The sequence below is a fragment of the Dromiciops gliroides genome, chromosome 3 (genome assembly GCF_019393635.1).
Source record: "Dromiciops gliroides isolate mDroGli1 chromosome 3, mDroGli1.pri, whole genome shotgun sequence".
In the NCBI taxonomy this organism is placed as follows: Eukaryota; Metazoa; Chordata; class Mammalia; order Microbiotheria; family Microbiotheriidae; genus Dromiciops; species Dromiciops gliroides.
The window spans coordinates 431,679,433-431,706,873 of NC_057863.1; the positions used below are offsets into that span (position 1 = coordinate 431,679,433).

The 27,441-nt window shown below is 35.4% G+C and overlaps 1 pseudogene; it reads right to left on the minus strand.

Moving 5' to 3' along the window:
* Positions 1-964: 964 nt before the first annotated feature.
* On the minus strand, positions 965-27,441 carry LOC122747762 (annotated as a pseudogene).

The following is a 27,441-nucleotide window of genomic DNA, read 5'->3' on the forward strand; positions in this document are numbered from 1 at the left end:
ATCTCTTGCTGATGAGCTTTGTTGGTCATGTATAGAAATGCTGGTGATTTATGTGAATTTATTTTATATCCAACTTTGCTAAAGTTGTTAATTGTTTCAAGCAGTTTTTTAGTTGATTCTTTAGGATTCTCTAAGTATGCCATCATATCATCTACAAAGAGTGAAAGTTTTGTTTCCTCCTTTCCTATTCTAATTCCTTTAATTCCTGTTTCTTCTCTTATTACTAAATCTAACATTTCTAGCACAATATTAAATAATAGAGGTGATAATGGACATTCCTGTTTCACCCCTGATCTTATTGGGAATGCCTCTAACTTATCCCTGTTACATATAATGTTTGCCGATGGGTTTAGGTAGATACCGGCTATTATTTTAAGGAAAACTCCACCTATTCCTATGCTCTCTAGTGTTTTACTTTGTCAAATGCTTTCTCTGCATATATTGAGATAATCATATGATTTTTTGTTAGTTTTGTTTTTGATGTGGTTGATTATATTAATATATAATATTTTTAATAATTAATATTAATTTTAAAAATAATTGATGTGTATGATAAATGTCTTAACTTTAACTATCTTACCTTTGGCAACCCCTGGTTATTTAGTTCTCCTTTCTTTTTATTGTATTTTTAATTTATGGAATAAAACAGGAATTTCCATAATGTAGTACAGTAAAAAAGATGATTGTACATCATTTTTTAATGTTAGGATTTTTCTTCTCTATACTTTTAACAAGACACAGACCATCACTTTAAGTCTCTTCAAGTTCACTACTCATAGTGACTCTCCACCTTATTTATTTTTTGGAGGCAATTAGGTTTAACTGACTTACCCAAGGCCACACAGCTAATAAGTGTCTGACACCAGATTTGAACTCAGGTCCTCCTGACTCTAGGACTAGTGCTGTATCTTTCTCACCACCTAGCAGCCCCATTTTTTTTTTTTGCATAATTACCATTTGTTTATTAGTGATGAGCAAATGCTATTTCATTCAGCACTTCCATTTCCAGGGAAATGACTTTCTCAGTAAGGATAGCATTTTTCCATCATTCACACCTGAACCTGACAAATGTGCTTCAATTCTTGATGGGGGTATCAAATGGATGGAAAAAGTCCACCCTGGTCTTGCAGATAACACAGAAATTTATGTTGTTCCCAGATTCTAAGTCACTGAAGATACCAGATGGTTTAAATTCATCTTCAAATATAGCTATTACTGCCAAAGACCCAGAACCCATGGTTATATAAGAAAATTTATTAGGTGATCCACAAGGATAGATGGCATAGAGGTGAGGTCCAATAACATCTTCTCTTCCTAAATCCAAGTCTGCACCAATGTAACCTTGATACCTTAAAATCATCTGTTTAAGCATTTGATTAGCTGTAACAACCTGGGTAGATGTTCCATAGAAAAGAAATGGAGCTCTGAGTTGGAAGAGATCAGCTGAGTTGTCATATCAGTGTCTGCTGCAGGCTCAGCACAACAGCAATAGATATTAGGAGATATTAAATGTATTTCTATATTCTTCCTTCTTTTCTTCTTTCCTTCTTGCAAGAAAACAAGAAGGCATAAGTCAATGGTGACATACGTAAGAATAACAGATGGGTGACATAGGTAAGGTTAACAGATAGGTGACAAAAGTACCATTGGCAGAGAGGTGACATACGTGACAGTGGCATATTGGTGACATAGATGACAAAAGTGGCATCTTTGTGACAGATGACAAATTTGGCACTTTAGCCAGGTGTCATATAATTCACATAGGTGACATTTGCGGTTATATTCCATAGGTGGAACGTGTAAATTACTATCACAGATGGCAGTAGATGGGTGACAGGTGAGATTAGCAGATAGATGACAAAAGTGGCAGGTGGGTGACAGAGGTGACATTAAGCAATAGGTGATATGGGTGGCATTGGCTCATAGGTAGGTGACATGGGTGGCATTAGCACATGGATGACATATGTAGATACATGACATATACAGATAGGTCAGGAAAGTGACATTTGCTTTTAGGGGATATAGGTGGCCTTAGAAATTATTTATATAGGTGGCACGTGGAGATTATTATCACAGGTGGCATTGGTAGATGGGGATGACATAGGTGAGACTAGCAGAAAGGTGACAGAGGTTCCATTGCCAGTTAGATGAAATCAAAAACATTTGACAAGGGTACCGTCAGAAGGTAGGTGTTCTAGAGCCAACAACCATAGTTATAGACCAAGAGCTGTTCTGGGCTAGATTGGAAGCAGGGTTAAGTAAGATAGAGAAAAGTAGTTCTCTGCAGGTAGTGAGGAGTAGGGGTGGGAAAGGTATGTTTCCTATGTCCCACTGTCACCTGTGTCACCAGTCACCAAGATGCAACTATGTTCACCAGTGTCACCCTTCTTTCCTTTTAATTTTTTTAATCCTCAAGTGTACCACATCTCCTTGAGAACAATGATGTTGTTAAGAAAAATACTTGAAGTATCCATGGTTTTCCTGATGTGAGATACAACCAGGGACATAATAAAATAAGCTGGTACCTCTTCTTGTGAACTGATTGTCAGATTCTCAGTGTGAGCATTGTACCTTGCAAATTGGCAAACACTACATGTATAGAAGGGCAGCTGAGTGTTGGAGTAGATAGAGTACTGGACCTGTCATCAGAAAGAATTATCTTTGTGAGTTCATATATCACCTCAGACACTTTTACTAGCTTTGTGATCCTAGGGAAGTCACTTCACCCAAGGCTACCTTCATGCAAAAATGAGCTTTTGGAGAAAACTGAGAACATTCAAACATCTCTCACCCCAGCAAGATTTCTTTGTAAACTTTTCAATATATCTCCAACATATAGAGTTCCCCTTAAAATAAAATGACTTTATCATTCCCATTTTAGAAATGATGGAAAAGAGGCTCAGAAAAGTGGAAAATGAATCAAATTCACATGACAAATTGATAACAGAATTGGTATCAGAATCTGCATTTTGAGAGAGAACATCCAAGATACCACCTGCCCTGTACTACCTACCAAATAGGATTGTCATAACAAAAATGTTTATAAACTTCTAAACCCTACAGAAATCTCAGTTTTGGTTATTTATTACTACCCTGCCTCAACTTACATGTCTAATCTTATTTTTGAGTAAGAGCAAATCCAAACTCTCTGCTTTATCTTCACTGTTCCCAGCATATGTTATGTTAATTTATTCTTGAAGCTGTTGTTGAAGCTTTTCTTTGTCCTCTCCTCATGCTCCTCAGAGTGTCTTCCCTCTCTCCCCTTTACTGATCCAGACCCTACTTATCCTTTACATTTAACTCAAGCACCCCCTCCTTCAGGAGGTTTTCCAGATTACTCTAGACTATGCAAGTCTCCCACTTTTCTAGACAACTGTTACACCTGGACCTCTGCTACCCCTTATTACTTAATGGATATATATATATATGTTTTAGATTTTCAACTAGATTATAATTTTCTGCAAGGCAGGAACCAGATCTTATACTTCTTTGATTGGTGCTGGGCATAAAGTGGGTACCAAATGATTATTTGTTGAATGAATGAATGTAGATTTTACAATTCTGAAAAGTACTGACCACAGAGATCTCCAGCAAAGCAAGTAATAAAAATAGGAATGCCCCAGACTTTAATATAAGGTAAATTTGTTATGCAATACTATTGGGATTTTAAAAGAGTAGATTGAATTTTGTATTATTCCCATATAGATAGAGACAAAGGCCCAGGGAGCTCAGAGGGAAAAGATGGAGACTTATAGAAAGACAAAATGAAATTCATTCTCTTTTCAGGAATACCATCAATGGGGATCAAGGGAAAAATTGCTAGGGAAAGGAGAGAGAGGTGGGGGGAGAAGGGAGGGATAGAGGGAGGAAGAAAAAGAAAGAAGGCCCATTTTTCTCATACCACAAAAGAGCACACTCTTGTTCCACCTCTGATAATGTGGTCTGTGCCCTGGAGGACCTCAGTATTGTTATCTGTAGTTCTTGTGTTTTGTTTATCTGGAGCTCAGAAAATTTGTGGTGTCAGGATCATTTGAGCCTTCCAGACAGACAGATAAACCATGGCCAGGTTCATGTATCCTGAGATCAATTCTTCATTTTAGTTCCTTTTTCTCTTTGACTCTGAAGGTTTGGTCTGGCTAACTCAGTTGAGATTATTTCTGTGGCTCTCCATAGAACTGTCATTATATTTCACATAGCACTTCCCAGTTTACCAAATACTTTTGTTATGTTATTTCACTGACTGCACTTGGGCCCAAAGTGGTTTTTCTTTGGGCATCTCTTCAATGCTGGTGATAATCAGATAAGCTAATATTTAGAGTGCTATACTGTTATCAATGCTTTATATGCTTGAAATAAGATAGAATGCAATGGAAAAACATTCATTAAGTACTTACCATGTGTAAAGCTGGGGATACGAATAGAAAGGAGAGGAAGTACCTGTATTCAAGAAACTCAAATTCTAATTAATGGAGATGACGCATATGGGAGAGTACAGCTTCAGGGCAGATAGACAGGCCCAGAACCCAGGGTGGGTCATAAGGACTGATTTACCTTGGAAGAACAATGACAAAACAGGAGATCCTTGGCCAATGACTGTAATAAAAGAGACAATGGATCTGAAATTTGGAGTGGAGCTCTGGGTATTACCTCAAGAAGGAACAGGGATGGACAGGAGTGAGCTAGGGTGGAGAGCAGTGTATAAATCTAAGAAGGGGCATCCAGTGCTTGGTGAGAGCTGGGCAATAGGAACTAGTGTTGAGGAATAAAAGGGCTCCCTGAAGCAGATGCCAATTAGACTCTTTGACATCCTTTAATATGCGAAGGGTAGGTGGGCTAGAGAGGGTAAGAAGAAGATGACCAACTCCTGGTAGGATCTCCTCTTGCTTTGCCCTTGGGCTACTGCTGGTTTTCTTAATCCTGCCATTTGGTCCTTATGATAACTCCATGATGTAGGTAATTTTGAGAGGGAAAGAAAGGATTATTTGTGATTTTATTCATGTAGGGACTTCTTGATAATTAAAAAAAAACAACTCCATTTGCCAATGCAAGTCAGTCATTGTAGTCATGGCTGATTCTTTATGACCTCATTTGGAGTTTTATTGGCAAAGATACTGTAGTGGTTTGACATTTTCTTTTCTAGCTCATTTTATAGATGATAAAAGTGAATCAAACTGCATGAAGTGACTTGCCCAGGGTCGCATAGCCAGTATGTCAGAGGATTCAAATTCAGTTCTTTCTCACTCTTAAGTATCACTATACTTAAGTATACTATACTATGCTTCTTAGGAAACAATAATAATTGAATTGTATATAATACTTTAAAGTGTGTAAAGCATTTGATATACTAGACTCAAAGCCCTGTGAAGTGGATTCCATGGTTAGAATTATTTATAGATGAGAAATGGAGACTTTCAGACATAGATAATAAGTGTCAGAGTCCAGACGTGAATCTAGCTCTTTCTGACAGCAAGCTCAGCATGCCCTTTACTATATCTACCCTTCTTCTCTAGGTCATATGAGTATATTCCCCCACTCTTAGAGAAGAAGGGCTGGGGCCAGATTGGAGAAATATTTACCAAGAGTCACATAGCTACTAAGACTTGAATTCGAATTTTCTTATTTTAAGTAAGGCTACCAAAATCAAACCTTTTTTTTTTTTTTTTTTTGCTAAGTCCATTGTGATGTGCCAACAAGAGGCAAGCAGCTACTATGGTAAAATGTCAATCAAGCTAGTCAAGTACTGTCTGGTTAATGATTCTGAATCTAAGTCTAGGACTGTTTCCATCACATTTTACTGCCTCAAAGCTATGGGGCCCCTTCTTGTTGGGCTTGGTGCAATGCAGAGAGAACCTTGGTGTTTTTTTTTTTTTAATGTATGAGGTATTTTATTTTTTCCATTACATGTAAAGATAGTTCTCAACTTTTGTTTATACATGCTTTACAATTTCAGATTTTTCTCCCTCCCACCCCTCCCTCCCCCCTCCCCTAGACAGCAGGTAATCTGATATAGGTTATATCTATATATCTCTATACATATACATATATATATATATACACATAATAACATTAATCCTGTTTCTGCATTAATCCTGTTACAAGAGAAAGAATCAGAGCAGTGATGCAAAACCTCAAAATAGAAAGAAAAAAAAAACCAACAGCACCCAAAACAAAAGAAATAATATGGTTCAATCAGCATCTATACTCCACAGTTCTTTCTTTCTTTTTTTTTCTTGGATTTGGAGATCCTCTTCTATCATGAGTTCCCTGGAACTCTTCTGTACCATTGCATTGGTGAGAAGAATATAGTCCATCACAGTAGGTCAACACTCAATGTTGATGATACTGTGTACAATGTTCTTCTGGTTCTGCTCATCTCACTCATCATCAGCTCACGTAAGACCCTCCAGGTTTCTCTGAACTCTTCCTGCTCATCATTTCTTACAGCACAATAGTATTCCATTGTATTCATATACCACAACTTGTCCAGCCATTCCCCAATTGATGGGCACCCCCTCAACTTATAATTCCTTGCTACCACATAAAGAGCAGCTATAAATATTTTTGTACATGTGGGTCCCTTTTCCCCTTCCATGATTTCTTTGGGCAAAAGACCTAAAAATGGGATTGCTGGATCAAAGGGTATGCACAGCTTTATCGCCCTTTGGGCATAATTCCAAATTGCTCTCCAGAATGGTTGGATCAGTTCACAGCTCCACCAACAATGCATTAGTGTTCCAATTTTCCCACAGCCTCTCCAACATTTATTATCTTCCTTTTTTGTCATTTTAGCCAATCTGATAGGTGTCAGGTGGTACCTCAGAGTTGTTTTAATTTGCATCTCTCTAATCATTAGAGATTTAGAGCATTTTTTCATATGGGAATAGATAGCTTTGGTTTCTTCATCAGAAAACTGCCTGTTCATATCCTTTGACCATTTCTCAATTGGGGAATGACTTGGATTCTTATAAATTTGATTTAATTCCCTATATATTTTAGAGATGAGGCCTTTATCAGAAGCACTGGCCTCAAAAATTGTTTCCCAGCTTTCTGCCTCCCTTCCAATTTTGGATGCATTGCTTCTGTTTGTACAAAAATTTTTTAATTTAATATAATCAAAATCATCCATTTTGCATTTTATAATATACTCTATCTCTTGTTTGGTCAAAAACTGTTTTCCTTTCCAAAGATCTCATAGGTACACTATTCCTTTCTCTCCTAATTTACCTATGGTATCACCTCTTATGTCTAAATCATGTATCCATTTTGACCTTATTTTAGTATAAGGTGTAAGATGAGAACCTTGGTTTTAATCACTACTTGACCATTTAATTATGTGACTTAGGCAAGTTCCTTCACCTTTATGCCTCATACATAAAAAGAGGTTAGGCAGAATGATTTCTATGGTGCCTTCTAGATACAAATCTATGACCCCACGAGCCAATCAATTTGATATTCACCATTGCCTGGGAAATACTGATTAAGCTTTGTAGGGAGGCAGATGTGAAATCCAGAGGTAGTCTGTACTTCTAGATCCTAACAACTTTTGGTAGCCATAAATAGGATGAAGCATATTAATAAGGAACAATCATGTACAATAAGTAGCATAAGCAATATCATCAAAGACGTATAACTAAAAGGAAAGAAGTGAATACCAAGACTGAAGGATAGACAATGTACATTTCCTCTAAAAGAAACTTAACATTACCGGAGGATAATAATATTAAGAGACCTAGAGGAAACAAAGCAATATGTTAGGTGGATCATCAAACCAAACTCAACAATAATAATCATTAAGCAACTACTATTTGCTAGGCACTGTGGATACAGAACCAAATGATAAAAATAGGTTTCAAACAAAATGAGTTTACATAATCCTGGGAGAGATAAAGCATGCATACATCTAAATAAATGTTACATAATGTGATAAGAGAAAGCACTAAAAACTGAGAGGATGAGGAAAGTTTTCATATAGCCTGAGATTAGGTATAAAGGAAGTTAAGGATTCTAAAAAAGAGAGGAAAGCAGGGAATATACTTAAGGCATGAAAGCAGCTTCTTTCTAGACTCTAAGACAGAAGATGAAATGTTGAGTTCTAGGAGCCAGTAGTAGAAGCAAAACAAAAAACAAACAAACAAAAAATGAGCTTGGACAAACTTCAAGAGAAATTGGAGGATAGAAGCACTTGGCATGCTACGGATCATGGGGTTACAAAAAGATGGACATGACTAAATGAACTGAGTAACAACAGCAGCAATGAAGTTGAAAATATGATATTGTCTCAAGGTGAGGGATTAACACAACTTAAATACTAGAATATGATTTGGCAGGAGGTAGTATGGGAGGCCATAAAGCAGGTATATAAGATCCTAGGTTTTGATCTAGAAGAGACTTTAGAGGTCACCTATTCCAACCCTTTCATTTACAGATGAGTTCACTGTATGCCAGAAACATTAAGATGACATAAACCAATGAGTTAGTATATTACAAAAGAAGGATTTGAATCCAGATATTCTAACTCCAAATTCATGGTAAATTCCTTTGCTTTTCTCTTCAAATGGTCTAGGAAAGCAAAGCATTCCTTGAATCTTCTGTTCTTCTTAGCAGACAACATGACAGGTCCCTAGGTGGTTCATAGGATGGTTTTTTTGAATTATAAAAGTGTTATTATTTTGCAGTTACATGTAAAGATAGTTTTCAACATTTTTCATAGGATTTTTAGTTCCAAATTTTTCTCACACCCTCCCTTCCCTCCTGCCTCCCCAAGACAGAAAGCAATCTGATATAGGTTATATATGTGCAATCACATTAAACATATTTCTGCATTAGTCATATCGTGAAAGAAGAATCAGACAAGGGAAAAACCTCAAAAAAATAAAAACTAAAAACAAAAGTATAAACAGTATGGTCCAATCTGAATTCAGAATCCATAGTTCTTTTTTCCAAATGTGGAGAACATTTTCTATCAAGAGTTCTTTGAAACTGTTGTGGAACATTGCACTGTTGAGAAGAACCAAGTCTATCACAGTTGATTATCACACAATTTTGCTGTTACTGTGCACAATGTTCTCCTGGTTCTGCGCATCTCACTCAGCATCATTTCATTCCTTCCAGGTTTCTCTGAAATCCTCCTGCTCATCATTTCTTAGAGCACAATAGTATTCCATTGCATTCATATACTACAACTTGTTTAGCCATTCCCCAATTGCTAGGCATTCCCTCAATTTCCAATTCTTTGCCAACACAAAGAGAGCTGCTATATTTTTCTACATGTGCGTCCTTTCCCCTCTTCTATGATCTCTTTGGGATACAAACCTAGTAGTGGTATTTTGAGGTCAAAGGGTATGCACAGTCTCATAACCCTTTGGGCATAGTTCCAAATTGCTCCAAAGAGTGGTTGGATCAGTTCACAGCTTCACCAACAATACATTAGTGTTCCAATTCTTCCACATCTTCTCCAACATTTATTATTTTCCTTTTTTGTTATATTAGCCAATCTTATACATGTCAGGTGGTACCTCTGAGTTGTTTTAATTTGCATTTCTCTAAGCAATAGTGATTTAGAGCATTTTTTCATATGTCAATAGATAGCTTTGATTTCTTCATCTGAAAACAACCTGTTCATATCCTTTGACCATTTCTCAATTGGAGAGAGACTTGCATTCTTTTTTTTTACTTGCATTCTTATAAATTTGATTTAGTTCCCTGTATATTTTAGAAATGAGGCCTTTATCAGAAATACTGGCTATAAAAATTGTTTCCCAGCTTTCTGCCTCCCTTCTAATTTTGACTGCATTGCTTCTGTTTGTACAAAACCTTTTTTAATGTAATGTAATCAAAATCATCTATTTTGCATTTCATATTATTCTTTCTCTTGTTTAGACATAAATTGTTTTCCTCTCCATAGATCTGAGAAGTAAGCAATTCCTTCCTCTCCTAGTTTACCTATGGTATCACCCTTTATGTCTAAATCTTGAACCCATTTTGACCTTATTTTTGTATAAGGCACAAGATGTTGGTCTATGCCTAGTTTCTGCCATACTATATTCTAGTTTTCCTAGAAGGTTTTGTCAAATACTGAGTTCCAATCCCAGAAGCTGGAATCTTTGGGTTTATCAAACAGTAGATTACTATAATCATTTACTATGGTGTCTCCTGTGCCTAACCTATTCCATTGATCCACCACTCTATTTTTTGCTCAGCACCAAATACTTTTGATGACTGCCACTTTATAATATAGCTTCAGATTTGGATGGCTGGCCCACCTTCCTGTGCATTTTTTTAGTTCCCTTGCTATTCTTGACCTTTTGTTCTTCCAGATGAATTTTGTTATTAATTTTTCTAACTCTATAAAATAATTTTTAGGTAGTCTAATTGGTATGACACTGAATAAGTAAATTAATTTAGGTAGAATTGTCATTTTTATTATATTAGCTCAACCTATCCATGAGCAATTGATATTTTTACAATTATTTAGATCTTATTTTATTTGTGTGAAAAGTGTTTTGCAATCATGTTTATAGAGTTCCTGGATTTGTCTTTGCGGGTAGACTCCCAAGTATTATATTTTGGAATTTATCTATCTCTTGCTGCTGAGCTTTGTTGGTCATGTGTAAAAATGTTGATGATTTATGTGAATTTGTTTTATATCCTGCAACTTTCCTAAAGTTGTTAATTGCTTCAAGTAGTCTTTTAGTTGATTCCTTAGGATTCTTTAAGTATACCATCATATCATCTGCAAAGAGTAATAGTTTTGTTTCCTTCTTGCCTATTCTAATTCCTATTTCTCGTCTTATTGCTAAAGCTAACATTTCTTGTGCAAGATTAAATAATAGAGGTGATAATGGACATCCCTGTTTTATGCCTGAACTTATTGGAAATACCTCTAACTTATACACATTATAGATAATGTTTGCTGATAGGTATAGGTTGATACTGCTCATCATTTAAGGAAAGTTCCATTTATTGCTATGCTCTCTAATGTTTTTCATAGGAATGAGTTCTGTACTTTCTCAAAAGCCTTTTCTTCATCTATTGGCATAATCATATGGTTTTAGTTAATATTGTTATGATGTGGTTGATTATGTTGATAGTTTTCTTAATGTTGAACCAGCCTTTAATTCCTGGTATAAATTCCACCTGGCCATAGTGTATTATCCTGGTGACAAATTGTTATAATCTCCTTGCTAATATTTTATTTAAGATTTTCACATTGATATTCATTAGTGAAAATGGTCTGTAATTTCCTTTCTCCATTTTGGCTCTGCCAGGTTTAGATATCAATACCATATTTTTGTCACAAAATGAATTTGGTAGAACTCCTTCACCTATTTTTTCCAAATAATTTTTATAGTATTAGAATTAATTTTTCTTTAAATGTTGGTAGAGGGGCAGCTAGGTGGCGCAGTGGATAAAGCACTGGCCCTGGATTCAGGAGTACCTGAGTTCAAATCCGGCCTCAGACACTTAACACTTTCTAGCTGTGTGACCCTGGGCAAGTCACTTAACCCCAACTGCCTTACCGAAAACAAAACAAAACAAAACAAAACAAAACAAAACAAAACAAACAAACAAACAAAAAAATGTTTCGTAGAATTCATCTGTAAACCCATCTGTCCCTGGAGATTTTTTTCTTAGGGAGTTCATTGATGGTTTGTTCAATTTCTTTTTCTAAAATGTGCTTATTTAAGAATTTTATTTCCTCTTCCATTAATCTGAGCCATACCACTGAGAAAAAAGTATATTCCTTTCTCTTCCCATTCAATTTTCTCCACACATCCATCATATCTAAGTTTTCTAAAATTCTATTCACCTTTTAAACTTCTTTCTTATTTATTTTGTGGTAGATTTATCTAGTTCTGAGAAGGGAAGGTTCAGATTCCCCACTAGTATAGTTTTGCTATTTCTTCTTGCAATTCATTTAAATTCCCCTCTAAGAATTTGGCTGCTATACCACTTGGTGCATATATGTTTAGTATTGATGTTACTTCATTATCTATGGTAGCTTTTACCAAGATATAGTTTCCTTCCTTAATTATTTAATTTGATCTAATTTTGCTTTTGTTTTCTCTAAGATAAGGATTGCTACCCCTGCTTTTTAAAATTTCAGTTGAAGCATAATATATTCTGCTCCAATCTTTTACCTTTATTCTATGTGTATCTCTCTGCTTCAAACAACATATTATAGGATTCTGGTTTATGATTCACTCTTCTATTCACTTCTCTATTATGGGAGAGTTCATCCCATTCATATTCACAGTTATGATTACTAACTGGCTATTTCCCTCCATCCTATTTTCCCCCTTTGTATTTTTCCTTCTTTCATTCTATTCCTCATCACCTGTGTTTTGCTTCTGATCCCTGCTTCCCCTAAACTGCCCTCCCTTTTATCAGCCCCGCTTCCTTTTCTTTGCCCTTTCCTCCCCTGCTTCTGCCTTCCCTTTTGTCAGTACCACCCTCTTTTCCTTAGCCTTTTACTTCCTTAAAGAGTAAACTAAATTTCTTTATCCAAACGTGTGCATACGTTATTAGCTCTTTAAACTAAATCTGGTAATATTAAGGTTGAAACAATGCCCAACCCTCCTTTCTTTCCCTCTTTTGTAATAGTTTTTTTTGTGCCTCTTCATATGATGTAGTTAATCCCATTCCACCTCCCCTCCCCTTTCCTCTCCTTATTCTCCTTTTATTCTGCTCTTTAAGTTTCTTTATATCATCACGCAAAAGTCTATTTAGTAACCATACCCAAATAGACATAAAGTTCTCAAGAGTTAAAAGTATTATCTTCTTTCATAGTGATGTAAACAGTTTAACTTTATAGAATAACTTTTCCCCCTGTTTATCTTTTTATACTTCTCTTGAATCCTCTAAAGATAAAATTTTTTGTTCAGTTCTGGTCTTTTCTTCAGGAAACTTTAGAATTCCCCTATTTCACTGAATGTCCATGTTTTCCCATGAAAGACAATGCTCAGTTTTGCTGGGTAATTGATTTTTGGTTGTAATACAAGCTCCTTTGCCCTCTGGAATATCATATTCGAAACCCTGCGATCCTTTAATGGTGAAGATTCCAGGTATTGTGCAACCCTGACTGTGGCTCCATGATATTTAATTTTTTTTTTTAATCTGGCTGCTTGCCGTATTTTCTTCTTCACCTGATAATTCTGGAATTTGGCTATAATATTCCTTCGAGTTTTCCTTCTGGGGTCTCTTTCAGGAGGTGATTGGTGGATTCTTTCAATGACAATTTTATCCTCTGATTCTACAATATCAGGACAGTTCTCCTTGATAATTTCATGGAATATGGTGTCTTGACTCTTTTTCTGATCATGGCTTTCAGATTGTCCAATAATTCTCAAATTCTATCTCCTAGATCTATTTTTCCAGGTCAGTTGTCTTTCCAATGAGGTATTTCACATTTTCTTCTATTTTTTCATTCTTTTGATGCTGTTTGACTGATTCATGGTGTCTCATGCAATCATTAGCTTCTATCTGCCCAATTCAAATTTTTAAGACATTATTTTCTTCAGTAAACTTTTGTACCTCCTTTTGCATTTGACCAATTGTTTTCCCAATTTGACTAATTGTTGTTTCCATTTGGAAAACTGTAATTTTTGTTTGTTTGTTTGTTTTGTTTTGGGCCAAGCAATGAGGGTTAAGTGACTTGCCCAGGGTCGAACAGTTAGTAAGTGCCAAGTGTCTGAGGCTGGATTTGAACTCACCTCCTCCTGAATCCAGGGCCAGTGCTTTATCCACTGTGCCACCTGGCTGCCCCCAAGGGCAATTGTAATTTTTAAGGAATTGTTTTCTTCAGACAATTTTTCTGCTTCCTTTTCTGACCTATTGATCCTTTTTACATAATTTCTTCTTACCCCATGGCCAGGGGACTTTCCATTGTTCAATGCAGTGGGTTCATTATTTCTAAGGCCTATAGAACTTTATAGAGAGATTTCCTTACAATAGACCCATGAGGTTGATTCTTGCAACAAGAGTAATAGATAACATTTACATAGTACCTTATACCTGACAAAAATTTTCTTCACAATAGCCCAGCAAAGTAAGTACCGTACATTTTATCATCATCAATCTATCTTCATCCTCATCAATCACCATCTTCATTCGATTATCATCAATCCATCCATCCATCCTCATCATCATCTTACATTACACTTACCTCTGCTTCAAAATGTTTTTCACAGTTACTATTGTTAACTGTTTCCCTCCATCCTATTCCCTTCTCCATGATATTTACTCTATTTTCTATCTTCTTTCACCCTATCCCTACTCAAAAGGAATTTGCTTCTGACTGCCCCCTCCCCCAATCTGCCCTCATTCTTTCACCCCTCCCTCCTTATCTCCTTCCCCTCCTACTTTCCTACAGGGTTAGATAGATTACTTTACTCAATTGAGTGTGTATGTTATTCCCTCCTTGAGCCAACTCTGATGAGATTAAGGTCTTTGAGCCAATTCTGATAGGTGTAAGGCTCATTCACTGCCCTGCTCCTTCCCCATTTCTCCACCCACTCCATAAGCCCTTTCCTGTTTCTTTCATGTGAGATTTCACCCCATTCTACCTCTTCCATTCCCTCTCCCCCAGTGCAATCCTCTCACCCCTCAATTTTACTCTAAAGATATCATCATGTAGTTTACTATATAAAAACATGACGAGCATGAAGTTATCAGAAAAATGTGGAAAGACCTACATGAGCTGATGAAATGTACTACATATAGAATAATAGCAATACCATAAGATGATTTACTATGAATGACTTGGTTATTTTAAGCAATGAAATGATCCAAGACAACTCTGAAGGTCCTATGAAAAATGTAGTCCATCTAGAGAGAGAGAGAACTGATGATGTCTGAACACAGATTGAAGATAAATTTTTATTTTTTGTTAGTTCCTTTATCTGAAGTTTTGTTTTTGTCTGTTTTCTTTCTCAACCTGATTAATGTGGAAATGTTTTGTATGACTGCTTATGTATGGATTATATTGAATTGCTTGAGTTCTTGTGGGGAGGGGAGGAAGAGAATTTGTAACATGAAGTTTTAAAAACAATTGATTCCAAATTTGTATTTACATTTAATTTAGGAAAATAAAATTCTAATGCCTAGCAGGGCAACTTATGAAGCTTTCAGGAAAGTGTAGCTGACCAACATTTCTCCCTCTTCTTTTTTTTTTAGATTTTTAAAATTTTCCCACCCAGAGAAAAGATAGAATGAGAACCTAATAATACTGGTGCCTTAAAACTCCATCTATACATTTGCTCTAATCATGTTATAGACCTTTTTACATGCAATTCTCAGTTTCCCTGAAAGTAGAAGTTACCGTATTCAGTATATTTTGTATTCTAAACTCTCTGCCATATCTGAGGGCCAGTGTTTCCTATCTTTGAGGGATGAATCAGTTTTGAATCAGGCTTATTTTCTCTGCCTTTTTTGAACAGAAAATCAAGTCCACATGTCTCTTTTGGGTCTATTTTTGTTAAGTTAGAGCTATGTTTGGGAGGGATGAATACAAATCCTCCTTCATTCCAAAAATCTAATATTAATAATGATAACTGGCATTTTCATATAATTTTAAGGTTTGCAAAGTGCTATAAATAAAATATATTCTTATATCATCACAATAATGCTGAGAGTTAGGTTCTATTATTTTCTCCATTTTTTGGATGAAGACACTGAGGCAGAGAGAAGTTAAATGACTTGCCCAGGGTCACACAGCTAGCAAGCATTTTAGGTTATATTTAAACTTACACCTTCCTTACTCCAAGTCCAACATTCTCTTCACTATGCCACGTGGAGAAGGTAAGTGGATATTAGTTGAGTGTTGCCAAGAATCACTTGGGGCAGCTAGTTGGCACAGTGGATAGAGTGCCAGCCTGGAGTCAGGAAGATTCATATTTCTGAATCATTTAAACCTATTTACCTCTGTTTTCCTGATCTATAAAATGAGCTGGAGAAGGTGTATCTCTGCCAAGAAAACATCAAAAGGGGTCACAGAGAGTTAGGCATCACTGAAAATGAATGAACAACACCAACAAAAAAAATAGTGAAGTAGGCAGGTTCCAAATAATGGTTAAATAAAGCCTTGCCACATCAAGAACATCAGATTTCAAGTCAAGTGACCTGTGTTCATGTTGTGGCTTTGCCACTTCTCAGCTGTGCAACATTGGGGAAGGCAAACAACTTCTCTGTGGAAGGCTTTCCTGATCTGTGAATTGTGGATGATAATTGTCTGATGACACGGTGTGGCCTAGAGGATTGGGTAATAGACTCAGAATCTAGAAGGCCTGCATTTGTATACTGCCTCTAGTATGTTTTCCCATAGGCAATGAATTAACTTCAATGATCCCCAGACTCCCTATCTGTAAAGTGGGGATGATAATACATGCAGGTTTAGTGCATAGGAGTCATAGTTATGAAGCACTTCTCAAACTCTAAAAGCACCATATAAACATCTATTCTTATAGGTTTGTCATGAGTCTCAAAAAGAACTGAAGCATATAAATAACTGCTAGTAGTAAACATTACATAAAGTCTTATGTAAATGCAATGTATTATTATTTTAATAGTAATAGTGATTATTCTTCTTATGGGTGATATGACAGGATCAGGCTGGCACTTTTAGCAAGCACAAATGGAAAGCAGGATTCACCATCACTTTTACCCTTTTCATCAAAGTCATTCATCAAGTACCAAAGACAGAAACATATTATTCATTCCTACCATACCTAGGACTGAATGAGGTTGGAAGAAAGAATTTGCTGTAGGGAATGAAGGACTTTGAAATCTCATGGCAACAAAGAAGAGAGAAAAGTAGACTCAGCAGAAACATCTCACCAAATTAACAACCCAGGGCTAGCCAATCCACTGGGAAATGCATTCAAATTATGTTTAAAAATAAGTTTTAGTGGCAGCTAGATTATGCAGTATATAGAGCAGGGCTTCTTAAACTTTTTCCACTTGCAACCCCTTTTTCTGGAGAAACTTTTATGCATATATAAAACAGGTATACAAATCAAACATTTACTGCCAATTTTTTTGCGATCTCCACATTCAGTTACATGACCCCTTATGGAGTCACAATCCTCAGTTTAAGAAGCTTTGGTATATAACCTAGAGAAAAATTTGGCAACAATAAAAGGTTATGTATACCTGTTATATGCCTATATACCCAGGGTCACATAAAAATTTCTCGAGCAAAAGGGGGTCACAAGTGGGAAAAGTTTAAGAAGCCCTGGTATAGGGGGCAACTAGGTGGAGCGGTGGGTAAAGCACTGGCCCTGGATTCAGGAGGACCTGAGTTCAAATTCAGCCTCAGACACTTGACACTTACTAGCTGTGTGACCCTGGGCAAGTCACTTAACCCTTATTACCTTGCAAAACAAAACAAAACAAAACAAAAATTAAAAAACCAACCCACAAAAAAGAAGCCCTGATATACAGCACCAGCCTTGGAGTCAGGAGGACTTCAATTCAAATCTGGCATCAACCCCTTACTAGCTGTGTGACCCTGGGTCAGTCACTTAACCCTGATTGCTTAAAAAAAAGAGAAAAGAAAGAAGGCAGGGAGAAAGGAAGGAAGGAAGGAAGGAAGGAAGGAAGGAAGGAAGGAAGGAAGGAAGTTTTTTATTGATGTCTTTCGTTTTGTTTTACTTTGTCTGAATATCACCATAATTTCCTCAGTGTCCTTCCCCAGAGCAGCTAAATAGTGCAGTAAATAGAGTATTGGGCCTGGACTCAGGAAGATTCCTGAGTCCAAATCTGGTCTCAGACACTAGCTGGGTGACCCTGGGCAAGTCACTTAGTCCTGTTTGCCTCAGTTTTCTCATCTGTAAAATGAGCTGGGGAAGAAAATGGCAAACCCTTCTAGCAACTTTGCAAAGAAAACACCAATGGGGTTATGAAGAGTTGGACTCAACTAAAATGACTGAACAACATCAATTCCTCCCTAAACCCCTCCTCCAGAGAGTTGTCACCTATAACAAATAATATTTTGAATATGAAAGAACAAAAGAGGGAAACCTCAGCATATTTAATCAATAAATTGAAAAATTATGAAAATATGTGCAATGTATGAAATGTGAGGACCTTCCACCTCAGCAAAGGAGTGAGGTGGAGGTACCTCCCCATATATCTTCTTGGAAGCCATGCTTTTTCTTTGTAATTTTGCTACATCCACTTTCATTTTTAATTTTTTTTTCTGATGCCTATTCTTCTCTTTACAAAGTTCTCATTGCATATATGGTTTTCTTGGCTCTGTTTCACTTTATATCCTTTCACATTTATCTTTCCATGCTTCTCTGTGCTCATCACATTTGTCATTTTTTACAACACAATTATGTTCCATTACATTAATTTATCACAATTTGTGTAACCATTGCCCATTTGATGGACATGTACTTTGTTCCCAATTCCTTGCTGTCAAAAAAAGGTTTTGCTAAAAATATTTTTGTGTATGGGGAAACATTTTACCAATTTCCTTCTAAGCATCTAACCCTACAAATGGATTCCTAGGGTCAAAGTCTTTGGACATTTTGGTAACTTTATTTGCATAATTTAAAACTGCTTTCCAAAATGGTCGTCCAGAGTCACAGCTTCATCAAGAATGATTTGTGTGCCAATCTTCCCATATCATTCTAACATTATTTCTATTTTTTGTCATCTTTGCCAATTTTCATGGAATGAGGTAAAACCTCAGGGTCATTTTGATTTTCATGTCTCTGATTAGTGATTTACAGCATTCTTCATGTAGTAGTTAATAAGTTTATAATTATTTTGTGAATTCTTTATTAACTTTCTTTGACCACTTATCTATTATCAAATAGTTTTGGTCACATATCTCTATATGTATTGATACATATTTGAATATAAACATACAAGAATATACACATACACATACATGTATTTATTAATAATTTATACATCTTGGATATCAAAACTTTGTTAGAGAAATTTGATATGGATTTTCTTTTCAATTTGACTACTTCCCTTTTTATCCAAATGTTGCTTGCACAGAAGGTTTTCAGTTTCATATAATCAGTTATCTTTTTAATTTTCTGTAATTACTTCTATTTATTGTATGGTTAAAAAATACGTCTCCTACCCTTATGGTGAAAAATGTGTGACATGCTTTTTCTATTTTGTCTATTATTATCTTTAATATTAAGGTCATTCATACATTTGGAATTTATTTTTGATATGTTGTAAGGTATTGGTCAAAACTTAATTTCTGCTAGAATGGTAAACTCTGTTTCCTCATTAGTTTGATTAAATAGAGAGTTCTTTCCTAAGCAGTGAATGTTTTCCAGTTTATCAAATACTAGGTTACTTAGATCCATTCCTACCACCCCATTCAATCTACTCTATTCTGAACCATTGATGTTGCTTTCTATCTCTTAACAAGTCCCCCATGGTTTTGAAAACTGATGCTCTGTAAAAGAGTTTAAAGTCAGGAAGTGCTATAACCTTTCATTGCTACCTTTTTTTCATTATTTCTCTAATTATTAGAGATCTTTTTTAACATATTAATTTTACTATCTTTTTAATTTTGTGAAAAATCCCTACAATAATTTGGTTTACATTAAAATTATAAATGATCTTTGGTTAACTTCTTCTTTTTTTTTGTAATATATTATCATGGTCCATCCATAGTAGGCTTCCACCAGTCACGGACGACATAGTTTTTCTTTATTTAAGGAACACTTTGTAACTTTATCTATACAAGTATTACATGTGCTCTGGTAGATTGATCCCTGTGTATTTTCAGCATTTTTATTTATCTGGAACAATATGTGTCTTTCTCTTATAACCTTTTGGATGTTACTCTTATTATTTAGAAATACTTTTGATTTTTGAGGGTTCATTTTGTAGTCTACAGCTTTGATGAGATTTTTAATTGTCTTAATTAATATATTTATTGATTCATTAGGATTTTTAAAGTAAGTCATCATCAGAAAATATAAATATTTTTATCTCTTCTTTATATTTATATCTTTAATTTCTTTCTTTTGTCCTATTGCTATTGCTAGCATTCCCAAAACTATTTAAAATGATAGGGAGAAGAGGCATTTTTACTTTATTTGTTGGGAAAGCTTCATGTTTTGGGGCATTCTATATTATTCTTACTTTAAGTTTTTGATAGACATTTTATGATATTTAAAAAAAAGTCTTCCTATGCTTATATTTTATGGGGGATTAACAATAAAGGGTATTGTACCTTATGAAAGTCATTTTTTAAAAATTTGATTGAGATAATCATGCAGCTTTGATTTTTTTGCTTTTAATGTGATTAGTTATATTCATTGTTTAGCTAATGTTAAACAATTCTTGCATTCTTGTCATATATTCAACTCTATTATGATAATTTCTTGAAATCACTATAGTTTCACAGAATTTTATTTTTAAAATTTGAGCCAGTATTCATTAATGATATTAGTCTATAATGCTTTGTGGTGTTAGAATTGGAATGACAACCCTTGCTGGGAAAGACATTACAGGGAAGCTCCGCCATGAGGAGAAAGCATATGATGTAGAAACCCTGTGACTTTAGCATCTGGAAGTCACCCAGTGTCTGGAAGTCTGTAGACATCTTTAGAACCACCTGTGGGATGTGTCAATCAGAGCTACCAGAGCTTAGAGCTACAGAGCATAGAGCTGTGTGTGTGGATGGCCCTGCTTCCATTCTCTCAGGAGGCTTCTGGGAGAAGCTCAGGAGTGAGCGGGCTTTTCAGTTGGAGAATTTAGGAGGGGAGCAAGAGACAGGCAGGATAGGGAGAAGAAGCAAATTTCATACTTGATCCACATGGTTCTCTTTACTTACCCCTAATATACTTTAATAAATACTTAATGCCTCCAAATTGGTGCTATATTTTTTCTAATTTAATAGGACCACTCATTAGATTTTAGACATCACAGCTAGAATTTTAGTGCCCTTACAATGGTGTACTAGTTTTGGTATAGAATATATTTGCCTCATAAACCAAATCTGGCAGGATTCCTTCTTTCTCAACTTTTATTGATAATTTGTGTAGTATTGGTACTAATTTTTCTTTAAAAATTTAATGTACTTTTACTGTGAATCCATTAGACCAAGAAGGTTTTTTTTCCCTTTTGTAGTCCCTTTACAACTCATTCTATTTCCTTTTATAAGATTGGGCTATTTAAGATATTTCTGTCTCTGGTTTTCAGTTAGTTTGAGTATTTTATATTTTTGAAAATGTTCCTCCTTTTCTTTTTTTAAAAATTAATAAAGTATTTTTTTTCCTCTTACATGTAAAGATAGTTCTCAAGTTTTGTTTATACAAGCTTTCCAATTTCAGATTTTTCTCCCTCCCTCCCCTTCCTCCCTCCTCCCCTACACAGCAGGTAATCTGATAAGGGTTTTATATATATACACATAATAACAGTAAACATATTTTTGCATTAGTCATGTTATAAGAGAAAAATCAGAGCAATGATGAAAAACCTCAAAAAAAACAAAAACAAAAACACAACAGCACCAAAAACAAAAGAAATAGTATGGTTCATTCAGCATTTATACTCCACAGTTCTTTTTTTCCCCTGGATTTGGAGATCCTCTTCTATCATGAGTTCCCTGGAACTCTTCTGTACCATTGTATTGGTGAGAAGAATATAGTTCATCACAGTAGATCAACATACAATGTTGATGATACTGTGTACAATGTTCTTCTGGTTCTGCTCATCTCAATCATCATCAGCCCACACAAGACCCTCCTCCTGCTCATCATTTCTTAGAGCACAATAGTATTCCATTGTATTCATATACCACAACTTGTCCAGCCATTCCCCAATAGATGGGCATGCCCTCACCTTCCATTTCCTTGCCATCACATAAAGAGCAGCTATAAATATTTTTGTATATGTGGGTCCCTCTCCCCTTTCCATGATCTCTTTGGGGAAAAGATCCAAAAGTGGTATTGCTAGGTCAAAGGGTATGCACAGCTTTATAGCCCTTTGGTCATAATTCCAAATTGCTCTCCAGAATGGTTGAATCAGTTCACAGCTCCACCAACAATGCATTAGTGTTCCAATTTTTCCACAGCTTCTCCAACATTAATTATTTTCCTTTTTTGTCATATTAGCCAATCTGATAGGTGTCAGGTGGTACCTCAGAGTTGTTTTAATTTGTATCTCTCTAATCATTAGAGATTTAGAGCATTTTTTCATATGGGAATAGATAGCTTTGGTTTCTTCATCAGAAAACTGCCTGTTCATATCCTTTGACCATTTCTCAATTGGGGAATGACTTGGATTCTTATAAATTTGATTTAGTTCCCTATATATTTTAGAAATGAGACCTTTATCAGAAGTACTAGCCATAAAAATTGTTTCCCAGCTTTCTGCCTCCATTCTAATTTTGGATGCAATGCTTCTGTTTGTACAATTTTTTTTTAATTTAATGTAATCAAAATCATCCATTTTGCATTTTATAATATTCTCTATCTCTTTGTTTGGTCATAAACTGTTTTCCTTTCCAAAGATTTGAAAGGTAGACTATTCCTTACTCTCCTAATTTAACTATGGTATCACCTCTTATGTCTAAATCATGTATCCATTTTGACCTTATTTTAGTATAAGGTGTAAGATGTTGGTCTATGCCTAATTTCTGCCATACTATCTTCCAGTTTTCCCAGCAGTTTTTGTCAAATACTGAGTTCCTATCCCAGAAGCTGGAGTCTTTGGGTTTATCAAACAGGGGATTACTATATTCATTTACTACTGTGTCTCCTGTGCCTAGCCTATTCCGTTGATCCTCCACTGTATTTCTTAGCCAGTACCAGATAGTTTTGATGACTGCCACTTTATAGTAAAGCTCCAAGTTTGGTACTGCTAACCCACCTTCCTGTGAATTTTTTTTCATTATTTCCCTGGATATTCTTGATTTTTTTGTTTTTCCAGGAGAATTTTGTTATTATTTTTTCTAGCTCTATAAAATAATTTTAGGTAGTCTGATTGGTATGGCACTGAATAAGTACATTAATTTAGGTATTATTATCATTTTCACTATATTAGCTCTGCCTATCCATGAGCAATTGATATCTTTCCAATTATTTAGATCTGATTTGATTTGTGTGAAGAGTATTTGGTAGTTGTGTTCATAGAGTTCCTTGGTTTGTCTTGGCAAGTAGACTCCCAAGTATTTTATATTATCTACCATTATTTTAAATGGAATTTCTCTTTCTATCTCTTGCTGCTGGACTTTGTTTGTCATGTATAGAAACACTGATGATTTATGTGGATTTATTTTATATCCTGCTACTTTGCTAAAGTTGTTAATTGTTTCAAGTAATTTTTGAGTTGATTCTCTAGGATTCTTTAAGTATACTATCATATCATCTGCAAAGAGTGATAGTTCTGTTTTCTCCTTGCCTATTCTAATTCCTTTAATTCCTTTTCCTTCTCTTATTGCTAAAGCTAACATTTCTAGTACAATATTAAATAATAGGGGTGATGATGGACATCCTTTTTTCACCCCTGATCTTATTGGGAAGGCCTCTAATTTATCTCCATTGCATATAATACTTGCTGATGGCTTTAGGTAGACACTGTTTATTATTTTAAGGAAAGCTCCACCTATTCCTAAACTCTTTAGTGTTATTTTTAGGAATGGGTGCTGTATTTTGTCAAAAGCTTTCTCTGCATCTACTGAGATAATCATATGATTTTGGTTAGTTTTCTTATTGATGTGGTTGATTATGTTAATAGTTTTCCTAATGCTGAACCAGCCCTGCATTCCTTGTATAAATCCCACCTGGTTATAGTGTATTATCCTGGTGATCACTTGCTGTAATCTCCTTGCTAATATCTTATTTAAGATTTTGGCATCAATATTCATTAGGGAAATTGGTCTATACTTTTCTTTCTCGGTTTTTGCATTGCCTGGTTTTGGTATCACCACCATATTTGTGTCATAAAACAAATTTGGTAGAACTCCTTCTTCACCTATTTTTCCAAATAATTTGTATAATATTGTAATTAATTGTTCTTTAAATGTTTGGTAAATCTCACCTGTAAACTCATCTGGCCCTGGGGATTTTTTCTTAGGGAGTGCATTAATGGCTTGTTCAACATCTTTTTCTAATGTGGGTTTATGTAAGGATTTTATTTCCTCTTCAGTTAACCTGGGCAGTTTGTATTTTTGTAACTATTCATCCATTTCATTTAGATTGTCAACTTTATTGGCATACAGTTGGGCAAAATAATTCCTAATTATTGATTTAATTTCCACTTCATTGGTGGTAACATCACCCTTTTCATTTTTGATACTGGTAATTTGGTTTTCTTCTTTCTCTTTTTTTAATCAAATTAACCATTATTTTCTCTATTTTATTCATTTTTTCAAAAAACCAGCTCTTACTTTTATTGATTAATTCTATGGTTTTTTTGCTTTCAATCTTATTAATTTCTTCTTTAATTTTCAGGATCTCTAGTTTAGTATCTAATTGGGGATTTCTAATTTGTTCTTTTTCTAGCTTTTTAAGTTGCATGCCCAATTCATTAATCTCCTCTTTCTCTTTTTTATTCATGTAAGCATTTAGAGCTATAAATTTTCCCCTAAGCACTGCTTTGGCTGCATCCCATAGATTTTGGTATGTTGTCTCATTATTGTCCTTCTCTTGGATATAGTTATTGATTGTTTCTATGATTTGTTGTTTGGCCCATTCTTTAGAATGAGATTATTTAGTTTCCAATTGATTTTCATTCTACTTTTCCCTGGCTCTTTCTTACATGTAATTTTTATTGGATCATGATCTGAGAAGGATGCATTTACTATTTCTGCCTTTCTACATTTGACTATGATATTTTTGTGCCCTAATACATGATCAGTTTTTGAAAATGTGCCATGTAATGCTGAGAAAAAGGTATATTCCTTTCTATCCCCATTCAATTTTCTCCAGATATTTAACGTTCACTTATGATCTCAGAAATAAGTTATTCATGGAAACCATTATCCTTACCTATATGGAAGACTATTGAATAAATGACAAGGATAAACACCGAAACCTTACATTTTATTTTCCTTTGACCTGAATCTACCTTTCTCTTTTTGCCCTCATCTTATTCTATGTCAATAAAAATCTTAGTGTAGTTTTAAACTAAAGCTTCAAATTGTATTAAAATTTGATGATACTTTATATAAATGACTTATATTTCAAGTGTTTTATTAAAAAAAAGAAAGAAAAAATACCAGGCCACTCAATAATGCTAATGTCTTCCCTCATCATAACAGGAATATGCATCATTGGGATTTAGAGATGAAAAGGACTTTAGGGACTATCTAGTCCAGGGGTTCTTAAGCATTTTATGCCATGGACCCTTTTAACACTCCATAAGTAAAGCCTCTGGACCCCTTTCCAGTATAATATTTTAAATGACTAAAATAAAATACATAAGGGTAAAAAGGAAACCATTATATTTAAATGAACTTGTCCAACTATTTTTACTAAAAGATTAATGGACTCCAACTTAGAACGTCTTGATTAAGTACAACTACCTTCACTTTCACTCCCCCTCACCCTTGCATTTTATGAACCATTGTTGTTCAGATATTGGCAAGTAGGGAGTGGGAAGTATAGGATCCCTTACTTTGATACTCATTGAGAAGAATAAATAAAAAAAACTACTTTTAACCTTTAATAAGTTGTAATGCACCTCTGCTCAAAGGATGACGAAACTAAGCTAGAGAGAGAGCTAGACCTGTCATTTCCCCCTCACCCTCACCCTGCTGGCAACCATCATCATCTTCCCTGTCATTGGAACATAGACTTAAAGCTGGAGAGGTCTTGAGAGGTTGTCTAGTTCAATATTCTTATTTAACAGACAAGAAAACTGAAGCCTTAGAAGGCTTGCCAGATGTGATACAGGTAGTAATAATTTGAATCAAGTATTTGAACCCAGATCCATTGAATTTGAACCCAGATCCATTGACTCCAATTTCAATATTCTCCCCACTCTCTCATGGTGCCTCCCATCACCATTGTCTTCAGTTTTAAAAACCATTAATACCAATAGCACCCATTTTAATAGTGCTTTTAGGTTCATACTTACATGTCAGAGTGAGGCTCAAAATGCATACGATATGCAAAGTGATCTTATATGCATTAAAGCATTGCATAAATAAAAGCCTCTTTGCTGGCAAGTGGGGATCGAGAAGTGCATGGCCCTACCTTCTAATACTCATTAACAAGATTTTACTTTTAACCTGTAATAACCTGTAATGAAGCTTTGCTCAGTTAAGTTGCTAAAATTACTGGATTTCAGCACACTAAACAAATACATCTGTCTCAAGCCTTCTCTTTCTCTCCATTACTAATGCATTACTGATAAGCTTTCTTAATATTGGTGCCACTGTGCAAACAGGACTGTCACTTGGAGCAATGTTCACCTTTGTAAACAAATGATTCAATTAATAAGCTTCACCAGGGAATAGTACTTTTGACTTAAAGGTTGCCTTTCCCAGATTGCTTTATAAAGCAGCTTTCACTTTCCAGGAGCCTATGACCTATGAGTATTCAGGATTTGCTAATGAAGTTCACTGGCACACTGATGTTGAATAAATATAGACCATTTCTCTCTGCTACTCTCACACCTCTTAAGTGGAGGCACTACCAATTGGTCTGATTGAGCCTGCTTTTCTCTGTAACGAATGTGGTCATAAGAGCCTGGTGCAAGGCACATGAGGCAGGAAATATCAATTTGGAGGACCATAGGGTTGCTTTAAATTGTTCAGGACAAGGATTAATAGGTCATGAGTGACATGATCGATTGGCTTGAGAATTACATCACAACCAGAGCAAGTTTTAAATTGCAAGATACTGTGATGGGAAATAACATTATTGCAACAGTCTATGTCTGTCTGTATTTCCAAAGCCATTTTTTTCAACATAGGGTTCATAGTTACATCCCCAAGGATGTCAAAGAGCTAGCAAATTATTATAGCTTGCCAGCACAATGCCTCTCTTGCAGTTTCCTAATCATCCTCTAGCTTAATTTCCTCTTAATACTTTATTCTAGGCATGCTTATCTTTACCTTATGCCTAACTATCACATTTTCTCTCTTCAGGATTAAAAATGTGATTCTTTTCTCTCTTTCTAACTCAACTTCTTGGACTCAGAGAAATAACCTAGAGCTTCTAATCTTAGCTTTTCAGATTCCTTCCCTACATAAGTTCTTGGATTCCAGCCTCACTGGACCAGCTGATATATAATTGTTGCTCCCTTCAACCAATAGAGCATTTATGAAAACATGTTCTAGCTCTGTCACCCCAGCAAATACATAATAAAGACTGACTAGCCCTTCCCCCATAGTTTAACTCAATTAGTGGCCAGACTAAGAACCTCTAGGAATACAGGTCTTACTTGATCTCTACAACCCGGTAGTTTCTTGCTGGTTTTGTCAGAGATGTCTATGGGAGACTGCTGCAT